This window comes from Lissotriton helveticus, chromosome 7 (assembly GCF_964261635.1).
Source record: "Lissotriton helveticus chromosome 7, aLisHel1.1, whole genome shotgun sequence".
Classification (NCBI taxonomy): Eukaryota; Metazoa; Chordata; class Amphibia; order Caudata; family Salamandridae; genus Lissotriton; species Lissotriton helveticus.
Genome location: NC_136068.1, coordinates 131,818,411 through 131,839,186, shown reverse-complemented (window position 1 = coordinate 131,839,186; position 20,776 = coordinate 131,818,411). Strand labels below are relative to the sequence as shown.

Genomic DNA, 20,776 nt, shown 5'->3' with positions numbered 1-20,776 from the left:
CTTTTCCAATAAAACTTTGAGGGACCGTGAAAGAAGGCTTCTTCTCTGGCTTCAAAAGGTGAAAGCTAGGAAGCAGATCATATCCAGTGACAGTGAGGAGGAGTCCTCTTCTTCCAGGAGATCTCAGAAAAGGAACAGATCTCCTCGGGCTCATACCTCAGGGGAAAGACCTGAGAAGGCCCTTAAAAAGACCACCCCAGGGTCTTCAGGGCGCAGTCCCTCAAAATCTCCTTTAGGCAAAGAGGAGAAGGGCCATGCTTCGGGGATTAAACATTCCAAGAAAACTAGTTCAGAGCCCTCAAAATCTCCCCCTAAGGTCAAGATTTCTGTCAAGAAACCATCTTCCACACCTTCTGTGGAGAAAGTGGAGAAATCTGCAGGAAAATACCATCGTCGTCGAAAAAAACCTGAGGTAAAAGCTGTTTCAAGAGCTTTATCGCTGTCGACAGTACCATCGATGACGACAGTGTCGACACCGAGACCGACGGCGTCGACGTCTATAACCACATAGTCGAAAGGATAGTCGACGACGGCAGTGACGACTGGATCGTTGATGGCAACAACGACTATGGTAACGGCAACTTAGACGGTAGCATCGACGACGATGATTTCGTCTACAGTTTCGACATCGATCTTGTCGACGGGCGACGAGGGAAAAACCCCAGAAAAGAGGTTTTTGGCCTCGAAAAGGACAATTACGCCAGAACTTACCTCTCCAAGTAAGGTGTTGCCTCTGGTACCCTCTCACCTTCTGGAGGAAGAAGATTCGGAAGGGGACGAAGATGATGGCGGTCCTTTTGGTTATGCTAGTAGCCCGTCTCAGTTGCAGGTGAAGTACCAAGAGGAGGATTCAGATGAATATGAAGTTCAAGAGCGTCCCCAGCAACAATACTGCCAGGAAGATCAGGAAGAGATGACGAGTGTGCCATCTTCTTTGTTAAAAGATCTACAGTTCATGTTACAGGATTATAGGAGGAGATATCCTGTACCTCAAGCCTCAAAGGAAATTCCTGAGGCTACGCCTCAACCACGCTCTGTACCAAGTACACTAGTGCGTAGGCGGGAGATCTTACTGGAAGCCCTCCCAAGATCTCCACCACCGAGATCTGGTCAAGATCCAGGGACCACGGATGATGACCAGGAAGAAGGAGAGATCCTGGACCCTAGCAGAGAGTGGAACGATTATCTCATTCCGTCACCACCTTCTCCTCCGAAGGCTGTTGATCCTCCACTGGAGGACATCGGTGGTTTTCATAACTTAATGGAGAGAGCCACTAAAAGATTCACACTTACCATGGCAGAGGATAAGGCAGAATGTTTCTTGTATGACTCAAGGAACCCTATCGTAGGACAGTTCGATCTTTTCCGATTGCAAGTCCTCTTTAGGAGGAAGGCCTGAAGGTCATGGAAGCACCAGCTACAGTGACGCCAGTGCTCGTCAGGTTGGACAAAAAATATAAGGCTCCCTCAGATGCTCCAGCTTGTCTTTTAGATCATCCTAAGTCGAACTCGGTTATTACCCAAGCAGCTCAGCAAAAATCAAGAAATCCGTTAGCTCCTATTACGGCACCTCTGGGCAGAGAGGGTAGAAGGCTGGACAATGCGGGGAAGAGATTATCCTCTGTCTGCCCTGTTAGTGAGAGCTGCAAATGCCCTGGCCATTCTAGGGAGGTACGATAGGCAAATGTGGTGCAACCTTTCGCCTTACATAGACCATATACCAGAGACAGAGAGACAAGAAGCCAGAAAAATTCTGCAAGAGGGGGAAGAGGCCTTCGGCCGAAGTCATAGATTGTGCTATGGACATAGCGACCACAGCATTCAGATCTCTGGGAGGAGCTGCGGTACTACGCAGACAAGGATGGTTGAGGGCAACGGCATTTAGACCGGAGGTCCAGAATACAATCTTGAACCTTACTTTCAATGGTGAAGATCTATTTGGCAAGCATATAGATGATGCACTGCAGAGTATCAAAAAAGATACGGATACGGCGAAGTCATTGGGAACTCTACAAAACAGGAAAGTTCCTTTTCGAGGCTCTAAAGGTAGAGGTCAATCATCTTACAGGGAAGGATACCAACAGGGTCGATATTCCTCTTATTCCACCTCATCCCAACCCTACCGTCAGCAGTATACACAGCGCCAGTCAGGAGGTTACACAAAATAGACTCCGAGAGGTAAAGGAGGTCGTCAGGGGAAAGACAACACCTGACGACAATGAGAACCTTCTAATTCCGGCTACACCGATTCCTCTGAGATTACATGTTTCCCTGGGTGGAAAGATTGCTCATTTTCAAAATTGGCAACAGATAACTACGGACCAATGGGTCTTGAACATTATTCAATTCGGCCACCCTCTAGAATTTCTACAGAAACCCCCTCGTACACCGCCGATACATCAGAAGGTCAAGCATTTACATCAAATGCGAGAGGAGATTTGGGCAATGCTTCGAAAGGGAGCAATAAAACCGGTACCGAACTCCCAGAGGGGAAAGGGGTTCATCTCCCGATTTTATTCTCGTCAAGAAAAACATCCTTCAATGGCGGACTATTCTGGAACTCAGATTCCTAAACACCCATCTCAAGAAGCAATCTTTCAGAATGGTTTCTCTGCAAGACATCCTTCTACTGTTGAACCCAGGAGACCATATGACCACACAAGACCTACAGGATGCGTACTTTCATATCCCAATCCATCCTTCACACAGGCAGTACCTTCGGTTCATGGTAGCCGGAGAACATTACCAATTCAAGGTACTGCCCTTCTGCCTGAAATCAACCCCAAGAATTTTTACGAAATGCCTGGCTCCTGTGGCTGCGGTTCTAAGAAGACAAACACCAAGTATTTCCCTACCATGACGACTGGCTAGTCAAGGCACCATCAGCAGCGTTAGCCAGAGCATCAACAGAGGCTTGCGTGGAGTTGTTTGCCAGGCTAGGTCTGAGTCTAGACGAAGAGAAGTCATCCCTTCAACCAACGAAAAACATCACTTTTCTGGGGGGAAATACTGGATACAGAGAGAAACAAGGCGTTCCCCTCCAAAGAAAGACAGCTGAAAATGATTTCTCTCTTCCAAGACTTTACAAAAAGAAAGTGTCTTTCAGTACGCAAGTACAAGTCATTACTAGGAACAATGTCATCTTGCATTCCCCTCATACCTCACTGCAGGTTAAGAATGCGTCCGTTTTGCAAGAGCAACTAGATCTGCAATAGCGTCAAGCGGAGGGATCCTTCCAGGATGTTGTCCAAGTCCTGCCGGTCATGGTTCAAGCAGCAACATGGTGGACCCGAAAACGAAATGTCTTGCAGGGTCTTTCATTCCTTACAATGCCAGCCCCATTGATAGTGACAACAGATGTGTCCCTTGAAGGATGGGGAGCGTTCCTTCAAGACCTTCAAGTCAGCGGTCGCTGGAAGTTGCACGAGCAACAACTACACATAAACTTACTGGAACTCAGAGCGGTCCGCTTCGTATTGCTAGCTTTCCTGCCAAGGATAAAAGGGTCACCTGTGTTGATAAGGACAGACAACACAACTGTAATGCACTACTTAAACAAGCAGGGAGGAACAAGATCACTCTCCCACTCTCAGGAAGCAATGGGCGCTACGACACAGGATATCCATAACAGCAGAACATCTCCCATGGGATCAAAACATCAAGGCGGACACTCTCAGCAGGCTCAAGTCTTCCTGCCACGAGTGGGAGTTGGACCAAGGGGTCCTGAACAACATTTTTCAAAGATGGGGAGAACCGACAGTAGACCTCTTCGTAACAGCGGAGAACAGGAAATGCCGGTTCTTTGCAAGCTGGCTTCCCCAGCGGGGATCTTGGGGGAATGCGTTTTCAATGGCATGGTCAGGCGTCTTTGCCTACGCTTTTCCTCCAATACCCCTGCTGCCGCGAGTGCTCGTGAAGATCAAGAAAGAACCGTGCAGACTAATCCTGATAGCCCCATGGTGGCCCAGACCACACTGGTTCACTGAGCTTCTGCTGCTATCGGAGGTCCATCCGATTCGCCTCCAACCAATACCATCGCTTCTGACTGTGTCCCAGGGACAAGTGCTCCATCTGGACACAAAATCCTTGCGCTTAGCGGCCTATCTCCTGAGCACTGTGAATTTTAGCATCTAAACATCTCACAAGAATGTAAAGACATCCTCTCAAAGGCCAGGGCGGATAGTACGAACAAAACCTTACAGAATGAAGTGGAAGAGATTTTGTCTCTGGTGTCAAAGAAGTAACATTCATCCTTTGAATTCGGCATCTCATGAGATTATTCCATACATTTTTCTTTTAGCTAAGTCAGGTTTGGCTCACACATCTATAAAAGTACATTTAGCTACAATATCACGCTATAGAAGGACTGCCTCGGGGCCATCCTTATGGTCGGCAAGAATTGTTAAACAATTCATGAAGGGATTATTCAGAGTTTTTCCTCCAATAAAGCCTCCTCCACTTCTTTGGCGTTTGAACATAGTCCTTTCACAATTAATAAAGCAGCCCATTGAGCCTATACACAGGGCAGATCTCAAATTCCTATCGTGGAAGGTGGTGCTTCTCATCGCTCTAACTTTGGCCAGAAGAGTGGGGGAATTGTAGGCTCTCACGATTCAAGAGCCTTTTCTGCAATTTAAAGAGGACAGGATGATTCTCAGAACTAATCCCAAATTTATCCCAAAAGTACCAACTGACTCATTTGAATGAGCCATTATTTCTAAAACGTTTCTTTTCACAACCAACAACAGCAGCGGAAAGAGTTCTATATTCGCTGGACGTCCAGCGAGGTTTCAAATTCTATTTGCAAGAGACTAAACACCTTTGCAAGTCTTCACAGCTTTTTGTTGCTATCAGCGCACTCAGGAAGGGCTTCCCTTTATCGAAGCGTGGGATTACCAGATGGATTTCCAGTGCTATAGTATATTGTCACCAAGCTGCTGGGAAACTTCTGAACGCACGAGTTCGTGCTCATTCAACGAGAGCAGTGTCCCCCTCCACTGCGTTATTTGCAGGAGTGCCGATCAAGGATATCTGCAGGGCAGCGACCTGGAGTTCTATGCACACCTTCACCAGGTACTACTGCTTGGAAGCAGAGACAGATGTAGCGGTGGGAGAAGCGGTGCTGAGAAACATATCCAATAACGGTGAGCCCTCTTTGCATCCCTCCGTCCTTTTGTCTTTGTTACAAATGCAAATTTTTTCTATTGTTATGTTTTGTTACAGTGATTGCAATATTGATATGCAGAATTCTAAAATAACTATGTTCAGAATGATGCAGTATTAAGTGACTATATAAAAAAAAGTGCTTTATGCTACTGCTCGCTATTCGGATTCAGGCATGTGAATCTGTGAAAGCTCCAATACTGGAGTAAGAAAACAAGTTACTTACCTGTAACTGTAGTTCTCCGGTATTGGAAGCTTTCGTAGGTTCACATGCGACCCACCCTCCTCCCCTTAGAGGCTCACCTTGGATTTAGCACGAAGAGTGTTTTTATGCACAAGTGCGTGAAAATCTGAGGAGCAAAAGGTTCTCTCAGGAGGGTTCTAGGGGGTGAGGAGCTCTGATTGGTTCAGGGAAAAGTTTGGTCTCTTTTACATAACAAGGGTTATGGGTTGCAAAAGGGAAATAGGCCTAGGCTTCTTTTCAGTTTGCTATACTAGTAAGCATTGCTTTTTTATGTACCGGAGACTCCCGTCTCGACGACTGGGAATAATTCAGGCATGTGAATCTATGAAAGCTTCCAATACTGGATAACTACAGTTACAGGTAAGTAACTTGTTTGCTTCTAGTCAGTGCGGTGGTGACTTTCCTTCAGAATTCATTGGGCACAAGAATATTGCACATCGTGCTCTAACAACTATTGACTAAGCCAATAGGTCTGGCTTTGACAATCTGGTATGTTGCTTACAGTTTATACATTTACTTATAGCAAGCTTTAAAAGACCATAACAAATCTTGCCACCTAAATATAGCAGGCATATGCTTGGAAGAAAAATATTAAATAAAAAAAAACCTTGCATTTTAATAGAACAATGAGTGATTCCTAGGTGACGGTTGTACTTAGAATAGACTTTAAACCTATTATTTTTAATGCACATCAGAGGACAATAATTCTTATTGGCACAAAGAAAATTAAGTATTGGCTTTGAATTACGGTAAACTAAAATCCTAGTTTAAACACAAATAAAATAATAAACGAATGGAATGAAAAAAGCATTGGTAAAGTGTTGGCCCACCATCTGTTGCGCAAACCAACTCTTCTTTATAGGTGAGTGTGTTGTGCCGGACCCTTTCTGCAGGGACACCCCAGATGTTTGCTGTAGGAAGGTGGATACCTGACTATGGTTACCCCAGATTGTTTGCCTTGTGTTTAGCTGGTTTTCGACTTAGCCTGGGGCCCTGATTAGCAGGATCCCAGGCCAACTATCTGCTCTCTCTATAAAATGGACTCCATGTACCTTAGGTACATACATAATTAGATATTGGGTCACTCTTGTGAGTCCCTGTATAGTGTTCCATAGGTACCCAGGGCATAGGTGCACCCAAGGCCTTTCAGGGGCTGCAGCATATCTTTTGCCACCCCTGGCTGGCCATCCAAACTGACACAACTGGCTGATTACTCTGCTGGGGCAAGGTCGTGTAACACCCCTTGCTTAGGTAAAGTCTTCCTATACCTACCATTATATAATATAGACACATATGCACCTATAAGTCCCTCCTATGGCAGGCCTTAACAATCCTGAAGGCAGAGTGCTTGGTTTTATGTGAGATGGTGCTCTAGCATGAACTGAGCCTGTCTGCAGCTTTCGGAACCATGTCCTTATAGCTGTTCTATGATATTGCTATCCCATATACTCTTAAGTGCATTATAATCCTCGCGGTTGAATGCTAACTTTGGTTTGGCTTTATCAAAACATGTCGTGTAAGGTGTCATAAGCTTTGGAATACTACCCCGTCGCCAGTTCTGGCAACGGGGGTAGCATTTCACCCTTCTAGAGGGAGAAGACATGTTGTTCCTACTAATCACGGTTAAAGTTAATCAGAGCCCCAGCATCACAAAATGGATGCTGCTGCCACAGACACAAGTCTGACCTCCTGCTGCTGGGAGCCCTTCCAGCGAGGGAGGCTTGGACAATAGGTTTCCTGTCTTGGGAGGTGCTGGCACCACCCCAGAAAGGCCATAGTGTATTGGGACAGGGAGGGCTGAATAAAATGACACTGCCTGGGGCACACAAGGTGTCCCATGCATAGTCCAGTTCAAACCGGTGCTGGGGCACTCCGGCCCCAGCTCTGGCGCGAAACTGGACAAAGGGAAAGGGGTGTAACCACCCCCTTCCCTGGTCCCACCCATAGGAGGGACCTAGCAGGTAATCCAGCCCACAAATTTGGTATATAGGTAGTAGCTGAGATCCAAGACTTTAGATTTATCCTGACTGAAACTTGAAACGAAACTCTGGACCTTCGACATTCTACTGCAACTAGAATACTGAAGAATCTCCCTTGTGGTCAAGGAGTGACCACCCTGTGCAAGCAGGCACCATCAAGCGATCAACGGTTTGCTTTGTCGACGCTCCCGCCGGAGCCCGAGCACAGAGCCTGACAAGACCCGGACTTCCAGACTTCCAACAGCCCGATCCACAGTCACAGCAGAGCTGAGACCCGTGGAGGCGACGAGAGACGTGGGACCGGCCATCTTGGAAAGCCAGCAAATTGCTTTCAGTGCAACTTCAGAGGTACCCTCGAAGTTGTGCATTGGGGATTAAGAAGCCCCAGCCCCGAGCACCAACTGCACCGAAGATCAGCCCTCCACACTCCGCGAGTTCTGCATGGGGCCCTTCTGCATTTTCCTGCTCGACGCGTCTGTCTGGTCACTTGCCTGTTGGCTAGTGGCCTCTGTGAAGACAAACCTTTTGATGTACACCGCTGGTCTGGTTGCTCCAGACTGGCCCTTGCTTCCCTGAAAAGGAATGGTCCATCAGACCATGCTGGTCTGATCCGTAAGCCATCTTCAATTCCTGCGTGGGTTGCCTTTGCCAAGACTCGTTGACTCCAATCTGGAAGCGGACAGCGAGAGCCTTTGTGGGACAGTCCGTATCCAGCTCCTGGTCGTCGTCGACACCTCCTGGTCCACGTGGCTGCAGAGACAAGCTTCACAACATCACCTGATTGCTTCACGACATCGCCTGCTTCCTTCCTGGTTCCATCCCGGTCACTGGCTAGTGACCCAGATTCTGTCCCCTCTGCTTTCAGGTACTCTTCATCCTCTATCCGCCCTTGGATCCACCCGGACACTTCCCTCCTGGTCGCCTGCAGCATCTTTCTTCAAGGCTCCATAGGATTCAGCGACGAAACCCGACACACTTTGACACCCATGCACCCGCTTCCTGTGGGTGAGGTACAGCGAGTACTTCGGTGCTCCTGTGGGTATTTACTATCCTAGTGTCTAACTTTCAAGTAGCTTTCTCCTAGCCAATCCAGAAGTGACCTAAAAGAACTAGTTTCCAATTCTTTCGTTCCACTGCACACGCATCCCGTGGGCCTCCTGCTCCCTATCCTTTGGTAGTACAGTGTAGCCCCAGCGATTTTCCAGGCCCTAGGCCTATCCTTTGTTCGTGACGTGGTTCTTTTGCCACTATTTTAGTATATGGTTTGAAGTGCCCCTAGGGCATTACTGTATTTTGTGCAACTTGTTGTATTATAATTGAGTATCTTGTTATGTGCTTGTGCCTCTGACCTCAAAGAGTTCTGAGGATTTATTTAGTAATAAATACATATATTTTATATATATAACCTGTGTGGTGTCCTTTCACTTGGTATTAAAAGGGATTGCATATGGTATAACAGCTGGCTTCACATGCCCTCTTGAGTTTAGCCTAAGACTGCTTTGTCCATGATACCACTAGGATAGCTGGTCTATAAGGATGACTTTACAACATCACCATAAGGGTTGTTTGGACTGATACAAGGTGCCCACTGGAATAGTGGACATCACATATCAGGCCAACTTCTCACATTTGTCTTCATTTGTTAAAGCTGTTTTTGCTGGCCTTTAGGACTTTGCACCCTTTTTTCCTGCTAACCGATGGTAAAGTGCTTGTGGTCTCTCCCTAAATCATGGTAAAATTGCCTAAACCTGACTGGTAAATTTAATTTACTTGTTCGTTCCCTAGTATATTGTACTACGTGTACCCAATGCCTGTAAATAAAATGCTACTAGTGGGCTGCAGCACTCATTGTGCCACTACTAAAGTAGCCTTTTACAGCATGCTTCGCGCCTGCCTCTGCAGGTTGTAGTGCAGTTTTACATTGCAATTTTGGCCTGGCTAACTAAACCTTTTGCCAGTCCTAAACATTTCTTTTTATTACTTTGAAGTCGCACCTAAGACGGACCCTAAAGGCTCAATGGGCAGGGTGCGTGATATTTAAAAAGTAGGACATGTCTTTAAATTTTACATATACTTTTTCTTGTTTTTAGCCTGGTTTGTACTGTAGTGTTATGTACCAGAGTTTAGGCCCACGTAGTAACATGGCCCATGTTTTTACATTGTCCTCTTTTCTGCTCAATAACTTTGTCTGTGACCTTTTGCACATATATTTGTGTGTGTGACCATGTTGGATTTGTTTCTCTGAAACTACTTTGTTTATACATCTGTCTTTGCGCAACATTAGCACAATGCCTCGGACACAGAGTACAAGGCCTTTACGCATGATATACAAATGTCGTTCTATCTTCATGCATGGGGCGACCGGGCTATCTACATATCCACAACCTTGCTAATATGTATACATCGCAAGGATGCTTTTTATTATTAAAAAAAAAAAGCATTTCTGGGGGTTAGCAGAGGAGGCACTTCCGCTGAAACTGAGGGTCCTTGTGTGCAGTGGCTTTACAGAACAGCTACCAGACGTCTCCGTGAGGGTTGTCCAGTGCGTGACCAAGACTTGGCCTACATTCGCTCCCGTCAGGTAATTGGATTGGATCATCCTGTGGAAGATTCTTGCTTCTACACCTACATACTCTAGACATATACAGCGTAGGGATTGCATGGAGTACACCTGATTACTTACTTGTTTTATATGCTTGTATACATACATTTTCTTAGCAGCATGGTGGAACTGTATCTACTATTTACTGTTTTGGTGCTTGTAATCTTTTTCATCTGCTTCTGTCAACTGAATATCGCAGCTCATGTACTCTATACAAAAATCACATTGGTTGAATTAATATATTGAAAATGTCCTATTGTGTATTCTCTGTATATTTCTCTGAGAACAGGAGTGTACAAGTGACCATGCGGAAGGGTTCTAATCTGTTACCATGATCCCTAAGGGGGTCAGGGTTGTCCTGTTAAGTGGCTGCCAGAACCATTAGCTCCTGGTTAAGGTTAAGAGGGCTAATGGTGACACTGTGAGCTACCTGGTCTCTAAGGCACCTCAACCAAAGTTTATGGTGTCTATAAACGCGCAGGTCCTATGGATTAGTGGGAACTACCCGACATGCAGTCGCCAACGTTTGTTGGGTTGTTAAGATATTCCTGATTAGCTCATTCATGTCATCTCAGAGACTCCTACTCCCCTCCAAACTGGAGACGTCTGTGGTGGTAGGGAAATCTGCCTCGGCTCAGCTCTCCCTATGCATTGGCTGTAAGTGTTTCAAGCTTTTAGGATAAACATTTCCCACATTGAGCATACCCTATCTCCATAAACTAATCTCCTAATTTCTCTTTTTCAAAACGTCTATAAACATGTAAGGGGAGTAAAGCATAGCAGAAAACTGCAGACATGTAGTTACACTCAAAATATTAAACTATGGTCTTACAGCTACAAGGGGAGATGTTACATTCGTGGTTGAGGCCCACGAAGAATCTAGGACAGAGGTGTTCTATTCTTGGGTTGTATTCCCAGCTGCAAATGCCTGCACACCAATATTTGATATCTTCACTGAGAATGTAACGCCAGAGGTATACACTCATACGAAGAACTAGAAATTCCTCTCACTTACCAAGAGCATATAAATTGGTTTATAGATGCCCTCCCACACACACTAGAAAACATGAGACCCGGTGCGCTCAGCACAGAAGGAGCGACATGGCCTATCTTAGTTGCATATACACTACATCCTGACACTGATAATTTAACAGCAGAAGAAATGCGTACACTATACAGAGATTTAGTAGAAATTTACAGAAATCTTACACAGTTCATAATGTGAACACTTACAATTAACCCTGTGCGGATTCCTTAAGCTGCGCAACGTCAATAGGCTACTACGAGTATCAGCCCACAAACACTGAATGCTGTTCTGGTAAAGATTTCCCACTGGTCTAGAGCAAATTCCGTCATGGATAGTACAAAAAAAAGGCAGCTTGAAGCAGTATTTCCCCATATGGGTCCAGAAGAAAAACACAGAATACTAACTGTAACTGTTTGCTTGCTGATGGGGATGGCTCCCCCAGTGGAAGACTATGCCACTTGGGGTACAGTCTTCACTGCCCTCTGTACCAGAACTCATGGTACCCATTTACTGGCTGTCTTTACCTGATGTATTGAAGCAGCCTATGAATGAGTACGAGGCAGGACCTGCCCTAGACTTGGGAATGAAACTGATGGGCTATTTTGCCGCAGTATCCACCACAATGTTGAGTAACATAAAAGGCGATGCAGCTGCATTAGCTATTTGCCGATGCTTGAGGGATTTTCCTCCTGCACAACAGGAGCGGGAATTACCTAAAATTATCTAAGGAACCTATGCTATACTAGGTAGAGATAATTTGGGAGCCAGACCCTGGAAATCACAACTTAGGAGTAATTCTGAAAAGGATAACTAATCAAGCACCGACTTCAACAAAAAAGTGGGATAATAAACAAAAAAATACAATCAATCAAAGATCATGGGTTGGGTCTCCTCAACAGAAAGCCACTAAAAAAAGGTACAATCTTAGAATCCGTGATAACCTAAACAAAGCCTGAAAGGTATCAGAATACTGATACACGTTCCTCTCGTTCCTTTCAGGATTCATCCGTTCGACGTTCGGAGAGAGGTGGAAGGTCCGAGCACAGATCGGAGGAGCATGTGCAGCCAAAGAGGGAATCGCAACGCTCATCTAACTAAATCATTAATAAAGAAGAAAAACCAAAGGATAACAAACCTCAATTCAAAGATAAGGTAGCTGGGATTAAAATAAGGCATTCCCAGATTTCGGATGACTCTGCTTTTGAAAGGGGAATGGACAATGACAATGCTGGACAGCACGGCAGAAATCACAATAGCTTGCGGAACTGATAGATTGTCTGGCAGCAGTAGTGCTGAGTGAGCATATCACCGTGAAAACACCTGATACTAGGGTAAGTGTTTCACATAGTTTACTCGAAATTGCACTCCAATTGGTGGGGGACGCACCTAGAAACATCCAGTTTCTGTTTTGGGAGAACTTGACATATGGTTGTTTTTTTCTTTTGGCTGAAAAAGACTGGCCACCTGAGTTCATAATAGAATGCCCAAATGGGGAAATTGTAATTTTAACTGGTTTCTCCGAGCTTGTTCTGGAATCGGTTAAACATTCTTATGTTAAGGAGTAGGCGTTGGTGCTGGCTCCTGCATTATACCAAAAACCATGTTTGGGTGGGATGATGAGTCACATAATCATGAGATCCCATTAAAATCAACTTCTCAACCGTAGAGACACTACCTAATAAAACATGAAGCTAAAAAACAAGTTAGGGACATCCTAGAACAACTTGAATGCCAAGGTGTAATACAAAATTGCACCTCATCAATAATCCCTTGTTTCCTGTAATGAAACCAGACAATTCATACCGTCTAGTGTTACATTACAGACCTATAAACACAGCTACTCCCACATTTGCAGTATAAAATGCACACAGTGCTTCATTAATGAATAACATTGTGCGAAAAAAATCAAAACACTAGATATCTCAAATGGATTTTCTGCCAAAATATAGCGCCTGTTGGCAGATATTTGACAGCGTTTTCAGAGCTAGCTCAGAGGTAATTTTTCCGACTGCCTTGAGGGTCTGAGAATAGCCCTGGGCTGTTTTCAGCCAGAGTGACCGAGTTATTTAAAATTTTTGATGAAGAGGCATTGTAAAATGTAGATGATGTATACCTGATGGATAATGAATTAATGGAACACTTGGAGTAGACCATATAGTTCTTGGGGTTGCATAACTCGCTACAAATTTGATTTAAAAACCATTTTTTGGGGGGGGGGGCGGGGACTGTGCATTGCTTCAACCTCTAACGACTCTGAAAAGACTGAAATCCATTTTAGGATTTAAAAATTTTGGCAGAACATACATTGTAGATTACGCGGAACGAGTAAAACCAGTCTACGATTTGCCTCGGGGTCGCGTCCACATCCTGTGATTCTGGGCAAATCACTTAATCTCCTCGTGCCTGAATGTGTAATGTAAATACGGTACTCATGTAAAGCACTCCAACACCTTCGGGTCGAGTTCGCGCTATATAAATATGCAAAAAAAAAAAATATATATCTTATGTTTAGTACAAGCGGACAGGAAAGCTTTCAAACATTTACACACAAACATGACCAACCTGGTGATCCGCATAGTTGATGGACCAACCTGATCTACATATATCACATTTAATTAAGATAATACAATACCTATTACATACAAATCACATTTGTACATAAACACTTAAATGCGTTTTGCACCCACTGAGAACTCTCACAACAGTTCAGACTGCTTTTGTGAGATAGTGCTAGCTCAGAGTAAATGCATAATTGTCTTAACCCCAGTATCAACCTTATAGGCTGTAACCAACGCAAGCTTTCCAAGCCCCAAAGCTTTACATCCATGATGAATACAATGGGCTAACTCTCTCACTGCAACAGATGTAGGCTACAGATTTGATTCTACACTACAAATACAAGCATTTTTGCAGTTTGAACAAGAATATTCTCTGCCAGATGAAATCATGCCACTAGATCGATATGATTACATCATCTACACTGATGGGGTCTGCCCAGCCTGCCGTAGGAACTAAGTACTACAATATTCCACAGCATGCACAATCGTAAAGGAGCGCATGCATGACTGCAAGTTCCTTCCTGAAGAAACACACGCACTCCCTAGGGGGCAGTACAGCGCAGCTGGCAGAACTAAAAGCCCTGATACTGGCACTGAAGAGCACGGATTCCCCACACTTAGTGTGTGATTTGTACTACAGCGCGAATTGTATGTATAAACACTTAGGTAACTAGTGGAGATATGGGCTAGCAAAAGCAAATATCAAACCCCAGATCAAGGTTAATGTGAAAACAATTTATTGGTATAAAAAAAACTAAGGATACAAAGACATAATCTATATGTATAAATAAATACATTATTCCAAGTGATACAACTTTAAACTTTTTTTATAAAAAATAATTTGTGCTTCCATCTAAATTATTATTTCTCTAACCTATATACTCATTCATACTCCCACACTCATCCTATTGTAAACTGATCCGTAGATCTACAAGCAATGTCATATATATATTCTACCAGCCATGATATATATATATATATATATATATATATATATATATATATATATATAACTTTAATAATCTACTCGACCTAACTATAATGCACTTGACCCGTGAACTGGCCTTAAATTGTGTAATCCTCTGCAAATATTTTGTTTTATGGTGGCACCTTTTTTTGTATTACATAAGAGCACCGTCAAATATGCAAGGTCACTATTTCGGCTGTAAGAAAAAACCTCTTTTTTTTACCTAACAAAATGTTTACTCCATGTATGACAAGAATCAAGCCTATATATGGGGGACACATGATTCCTGGCCTGCCTCTTCGTTCACTAATAACATTGTTATCTGGGCAGGAGCAGTAATAATTCCCAGTTCACGTTTAAAAATTCACTTTTCATAAAAATGTGTTCGAGGCGTATGAGCTGCAGATCACACATTAGGCATAGATGGCCACCTAGTGTTGGACCTGGATGTTTGCAGTTTGTTTTGTTGTAGAAAAGTCTTTGGAAGTCACGGGATAGGTGACTCCTCCTTTGGATGATACTGCGCATGGACATCGGCTCCGTCCCCAGATTGTTTTTTTCCGCCACCGGGCTCGGATGTGTTTCCAGCGCTCAGTGTTGGAACCGTTTTCCTTCGGCGCGCAATCCTCACCAACTTACAGAAAATAAGTTTCGAACGCTATTCTTCAACATCGAATACTTCGATTCCAGTAGTCGTCTACTGCCTTCGGGCCTAGCTAGGCCTCAACTCCAGCTCATGGAAAGGGCGCCATTCAAAAGGTGTCCTCGATGTCGGTCGAAGGTTCCCCACGCCGACCTTCATGAAGTGTGTAACCTTGGCCTTTCCCGGGAGCACAAGGTCAGAGATTGTTCCGCTTGTGCCTCTTTCTGCTCCAAAAAGACTATCCGGGACCGAAGAGCGAGAAGAACAATGGCTCAATCTTCAGCTTCCATTCCGGACGACATCTTTGAGGAAGGCGTCAATGTCCCAGAACAATATGACGTCGACAGCGGTTCCGAACAGGAAGAAGATTCGGAAGTAGAGGACATCACTCCAGCGCAGCGGGTCGTAAGTAAGACCGTCTACCCCGACCCTTCCTTGACACACCCAAAGAAGGCCACGGTCACACCCTCGCCCTCGGGCTCGGGCGCACATCATCTGAAAGAAACAGTATTAGATTCCTTACCTTAGAATATCCCCAGGCGTCAGACTGGATCTGGAAACTTTTGCGTAGCAGACGCCGATGTGAGATTTCTTCTTCTATGAGCTGGCCCCATTATTTGACCCTGAGTACCAGGAGATGGGTGGTGAGGCGGATTGGGAGGGGTATGAGGACCCTCTGGCACATGAGTGACAGTCTTATCAGGACTGGGCAGGTGATCTAGGGGACGCCAGTGGTCTGAACACTTCGCCAGACACTGGTTTTGTCTCCCCTCCTACCGTGGCTACGGAGGAGGGGGCCAGCCTATAGTGTGGTGTTGACGCGGGCGGCCAAGGCCTTATCCCTTGAACTCCCCGTCGCGGCCGTGAGGACTAACCTCCTCACTTAGGTCCTTAAACCGCAAGCAAGCTCTTCGGAGCCTCTGTTGCCGTTTAATGAGGCCTTGTCTGACGTTCTTCTGGGCACCTGGTCCAGGCCCGCTACAGGTCCCCCTGTAGATAGGAACGTGACCAGACGCCACCGCCTGGCTTCGGGCGACTCTTGCTTCCTGTCCACCCACCCCACCCCCTAGAGCCTGGTCATCCATTCCTCTAACTCCCAGACTGCATTCCCAACGGCTCCCCCGATCTGGAATCCAAGAGGTACGAAGAGTATGGCAAAAAGATGTTCTCCTGCCTGAGTTTGGGGTTGCGGTCAGTTAACACTGCGTGCCTCTTGGGCCATTATACCCACTCTCTGTGGGACACGGTCGCGGACGTGCTGCCACAATGTCCGGAGGAGGCCCGGACTAAACTCGCCCAACCCCTTGCGGAGGGTCGAGATGTGGCACGGTACTCAATCAATTGTGGGCTGGATACAACGGACTCGCTGGGTAGAGCGATGGCAACGACAGTGGCGATTCGTCGCCATGCCTGGCTGAGGTCCGCCAACTTTTCGGCTGATGTCCAAAACACTCTTATGGACATGCCGTTTGATGGCTGTCGCCTTTTTGGCGACAAGGCAGACAGTGCGCTTGAGCGCTTTAAGGACTCCAGGGCAATGGCCAAGTCCTTGGGCCTGTCGGCCCCGCGCCAACAATCTGCTGCCTTTCGCCCCTTTCGTGGCCAAGGAAGGCGCCCACGTCCTGCCAGACACGGGCCAAAGACTAACATCCAACTCGGTGGCGGACCTGGTAACTGCCGTGGCGGTGCCCGGGGACAACGGCGAGGCCAGTCCACATCCACCCCCGCAGCATCCGCCTCAAAGCCCTCCTAGTCCGAGCTTTCAGGCCCACGAGACGCCAGTTGGGGGCAGAGTTCGCCATCACCTCCTCCACTGGCGCAACATCACATCGGACAGGTAGGTGCTGCAAATCGTCCGAAGGGGGTACTCCCTCCCCTTCGAGACGACCCCTCCAGCCATGCCACCGCAGTACCACCGCGTGTGGGGGGATCACTTGAAACTTCTGCGAGAGGAAGTTACAACCCTCTTGGCCAAGGGGGCCATACGAGCGCGTTCCTGGGCCAGACCTGCGGAACGTCAACGGCTTCCTCCGGAAGGAGAGGTTCAAGATGCTGACACTGGCTCAGGTCTTAGCTGCCTTGGACCCAGGAGACTGGATGGTAGCGTTGGACTTGCAGGACGCTTATTTCCACATCCCCGTCCTGCCGGCGCTACCGGTGGTTCACTGTAGGCCATGAGTACTTTCAGTTTACCGTGCTCCCCTTCGGCCTTACCAGCGCCCAACGGGTGTTCAGGAAAGTGATGGCGGTGGTCGCAGCTCATCTGCGCAGGTTAGGGGTGTCAGTCTTCCCCTACCTCGACAACTGTTTGTGAAGGCGGGCTCGCCCCAGACAGTCGTCAGCCACCTCCAGACTACGGCCGTCCTCCTGCACCCGCTGGGGTTCTCCATCAATGTGCCGAAATCTCACCTGTGTCCCTCTCAGAAGCTCCTCTTCATCGGTGCGGTTCTAGACTCTGCCCAGTTTTGGGTTTATCCTCCCGATCAGCGGGTTCGGGATATTCAGGCTCTGATTCCGATATTTCAGCCTTTATCCCGAGTCTCGGTCAGGTTGACGCTGCGGCTTCTGGGGCTGATGGCCTCCTGCATCCTTCTGGTGCATCACGCCAGGTGGCGGATGCGGGCTCTGCAGTGGGACCTGAAGTTTCAGTGGGCCCAGCATCAGGGCAACTTGTATGCCCATGTCTTGATCTCGGAGGGCACTGCAAGACAGTTGCAGTGGTGGCTCACGGACAGCGATTGGGTCAGTGGCAGATCCCTCTCCCTACCCCAACCGGAGCACGTAGTTGTGACGGACGTGTCCCTCCAGGGCCGGGGAGGCCACATGGGAGAGGCGGAGATCAGAGGCCTCTGGTCTCCGGCGGAGTCCCAGCTCTATATAAACCTTCTGAAGCTGCGGGCGATCCGACTTGCACTGAAGGCATTCCTCCCCTCTGTCCGGGGGAGTGTAGTGCAGGTGTTTACGGACAACACCACCGCCATGTGGTACTGCAACAAACAGGGTGGGGTGGGGTCGTGGACCCTATGCCAGGAGGCTCTGCGCCTCTGGCAGTGGCTGGAACATCAGGGCGTGACCCTGGTGGTTCAACACCTGGCAGCTTCCCTGAACACCAGGGCGGACGAACTCAGCCGTTGGTGCATGATGGATTACGAATGGCGTCTGAACTCTGACGTGGCGTAAGGCCTCTTTCAGCAGTTGGGAGAGCCTTGGTTTGATCTATTCGCCACAGAAGAGAACGCGCAATGTCATCAGTTCTGCGTGTTGGAATTTCCAAGGCGGCACGCGCTCAAAGACGCTTTTCGTCGCGAGTGGAGTTGCGGTCTGTTGTACACATTTCCGCCTATACCACTTCTGCCCAGAGTGCTGAAGAAGATCAGGCGCGACCGGGCCCAAGTCATCCTTGTGGCTCCGGACTGGGCACGGAGGTTCTGGTATCCCGAGCTACTCAGCATGTCTGTCGATCCCCCGATTCGTCTGCCCCTTCAGGAGGACCTTCTGTCGCAGCAGCAGAGGACGGTCCTCCACCCGAACCTGTCCAGTCTCCACTTACATGCGTGGAGATTGAGCGGCGGCAGTTGAGGCCATTTGACTTGCTTCCTGAAGTCTGTAATGTGATTCTGGCAGCCAGGCGTCCCTCCACAAAATCGGTATACGCCTGCAGGTGGAACAAATTTGTGGCATGGTGCACAGCAAAGGCTGTGGATCACCTTTCTGCCCCTCTTTCAGAGGTTCTCCTCTTTCTTCTTTCTCTTGCCCAGCAGGGCTCTGCTCTGGGCACTCTAAAGGGCTACCTCTCTGCCATTTTTGCCTTCTTAAGGCTACCTGATCAGCCCTCTTTGTTAAAGTCCCCGGTTGTAAATAGGTTTTTGAAGGGCATCACTCATATGTTTCCTCCAGCTCCTTTCGTGATGCCTCAGTGGGACTTGAACCTTGTTCTTACTTTTCTGATGTGCGCTCCCTTCGAGCCACTTCATAACTGTCCTCTTCGCCTCCTTACTCTGAAGACCGCTTTCCTGGTTGCCATCACCTCTGCCAGGAGAGTGAGTGAGCTCCAGGCCCTTTCTTCTCAGCCTCCTTTCCTTTCAGTCCATCCGGACAAAGTTGTGTTGCGGATGCGTCCCTCTTTCCTGTCACAGCCTTCCACATCGGGCAGTCCATTCACCTTCTTTCTGCCTCCGCATCCCTCGAAAGAGGAAGAGAGGCTCCACCGTCTGGACCCAAAACGTGCGCTCTCATTCTATTTGGATCGCACTCGCCAGTTCCAGGTGGATGACCAACTCTTTGTTGGTTACGTGGGCGCTAAGAAGGGATGGGCGGTGCACAAACTAACCATTTCTCGATGGGTCGTCTTGTGCATCAAGGCTTGTTACTCTTTGGCTCGACAGGAGCCTCCTGTGGGGCTTCGTGCCCATTCCACACGGGCCATGGCGGCTACTACTGCCCTGGGCCGGGGAGTCCCCTTGCAGGACAACTGTCAGGCGGCTTCGTGGGCCTCGCTGCACACGTTTGCAAGACACTACTGCCTGGACAGCCAAGTCCGGAGAGATGGCTTTTTCGGCCGTTCCGTTCTCCAGGACTTTCTGGTGTGATCATTGGTTCGCAGACCCACCACCTCGGTTGGTATTGCTGGGATATCTATTCTAAGGTAAGGAATCTAATACTAACCTGTTTCTTTCAGATGCACAAGTTACTTACCTTCGGTAACGATATATCTGTAAGAAACAGTAGTTCGTATTGGATTCCTTACCGCCCCACCCATCCTTCCCGTTCTGCGAACCGATATCTAGGGTTAAGGTCATCCCCTTTCAGGGCCCTAGTTTCATGGCACCAGTGTTCGTTTTTATCATGGCTGTGTTTCTGACGCGGACAAGCTGTGTATAAGAACGGACGTCAGCGCACGAGGGAGGCGTCTAAGTACTCCGGCGACGTCATCCCGGCGCCGGACGCGGAGCCGCAGACGACGCCTACCGACGCGCAAGGGTACTGCTGCGCAAAAGTTTCCGGATCCAGTCTGACACCTGGGGATATTCTAAGGTAAGGAATCTAATACTAACTACTGTTTCTTACAGATATATCGTTACCAAAGGTAAGTAATGTGTGACATTCTGCTTCTACAGCTTCACCCATGGGCCCGGCTAAGAAGCCAATTAAGCCTTCAGGCGACTCGGGCCCCAGTCATCCTTCGCACGGTGCCGGCGCACATTTACCGACGTCCAAACATTCGGCGCCGAAACCCACCACTACTCCTTCAGCACCGAAACCAAGGTCGGAACAAAGCAAACCAGCTTCGATCAGAAAAAAACACCGGCACCGAAAAAACAGTTGGATCCAAAAACAATACCGGAACCGAAAAAAGTTTCCGAGCCGAAAAAGACTCCTGCTTCCCCAGTAAAGGACATTGTCAAAAAACCAAGACAAGCCGCTTCGGTGCCGAAACCTTCCTCCGTACCAAAAGATCGGACTCCTGCAGAGGATTTACCTTATCCAGACCCTGCTCAAAAGACTCTAGCTAAGGACCCAATCATTGGACAGTTGATTTTGGCCTCAAAAAAGCAACCACTGGACACACCAGCTCCGGCTCCGCATTCAAAGA

General features: G+C 47.4%; 1 protein-coding gene across 6 annotated transcripts in view; it reads left to right on the top strand.

Moving 5' to 3' along the window:
- Positions 1-20,776, top strand: part of RAD21L1 (RAD21 cohesin complex component like 1) — a 1,165,932-nt gene that overhangs the window by 397,804 nt on the left and 747,352 nt on the right. Inside the window, exon 2 of one of the 6 annotated variants that reach the window (XM_078651712.1) lies at positions 12,015-12,346. The exons of the other annotated variants lie outside the window; for them this stretch is intronic. The gene's annotated coding sequence lies outside the window, so the exon portion shown is untranslated. The remainder of the gene's footprint in view (positions 1-12,014; positions 12,347-20,776) is intronic. 6 annotated transcript variants of the gene reach the window in all.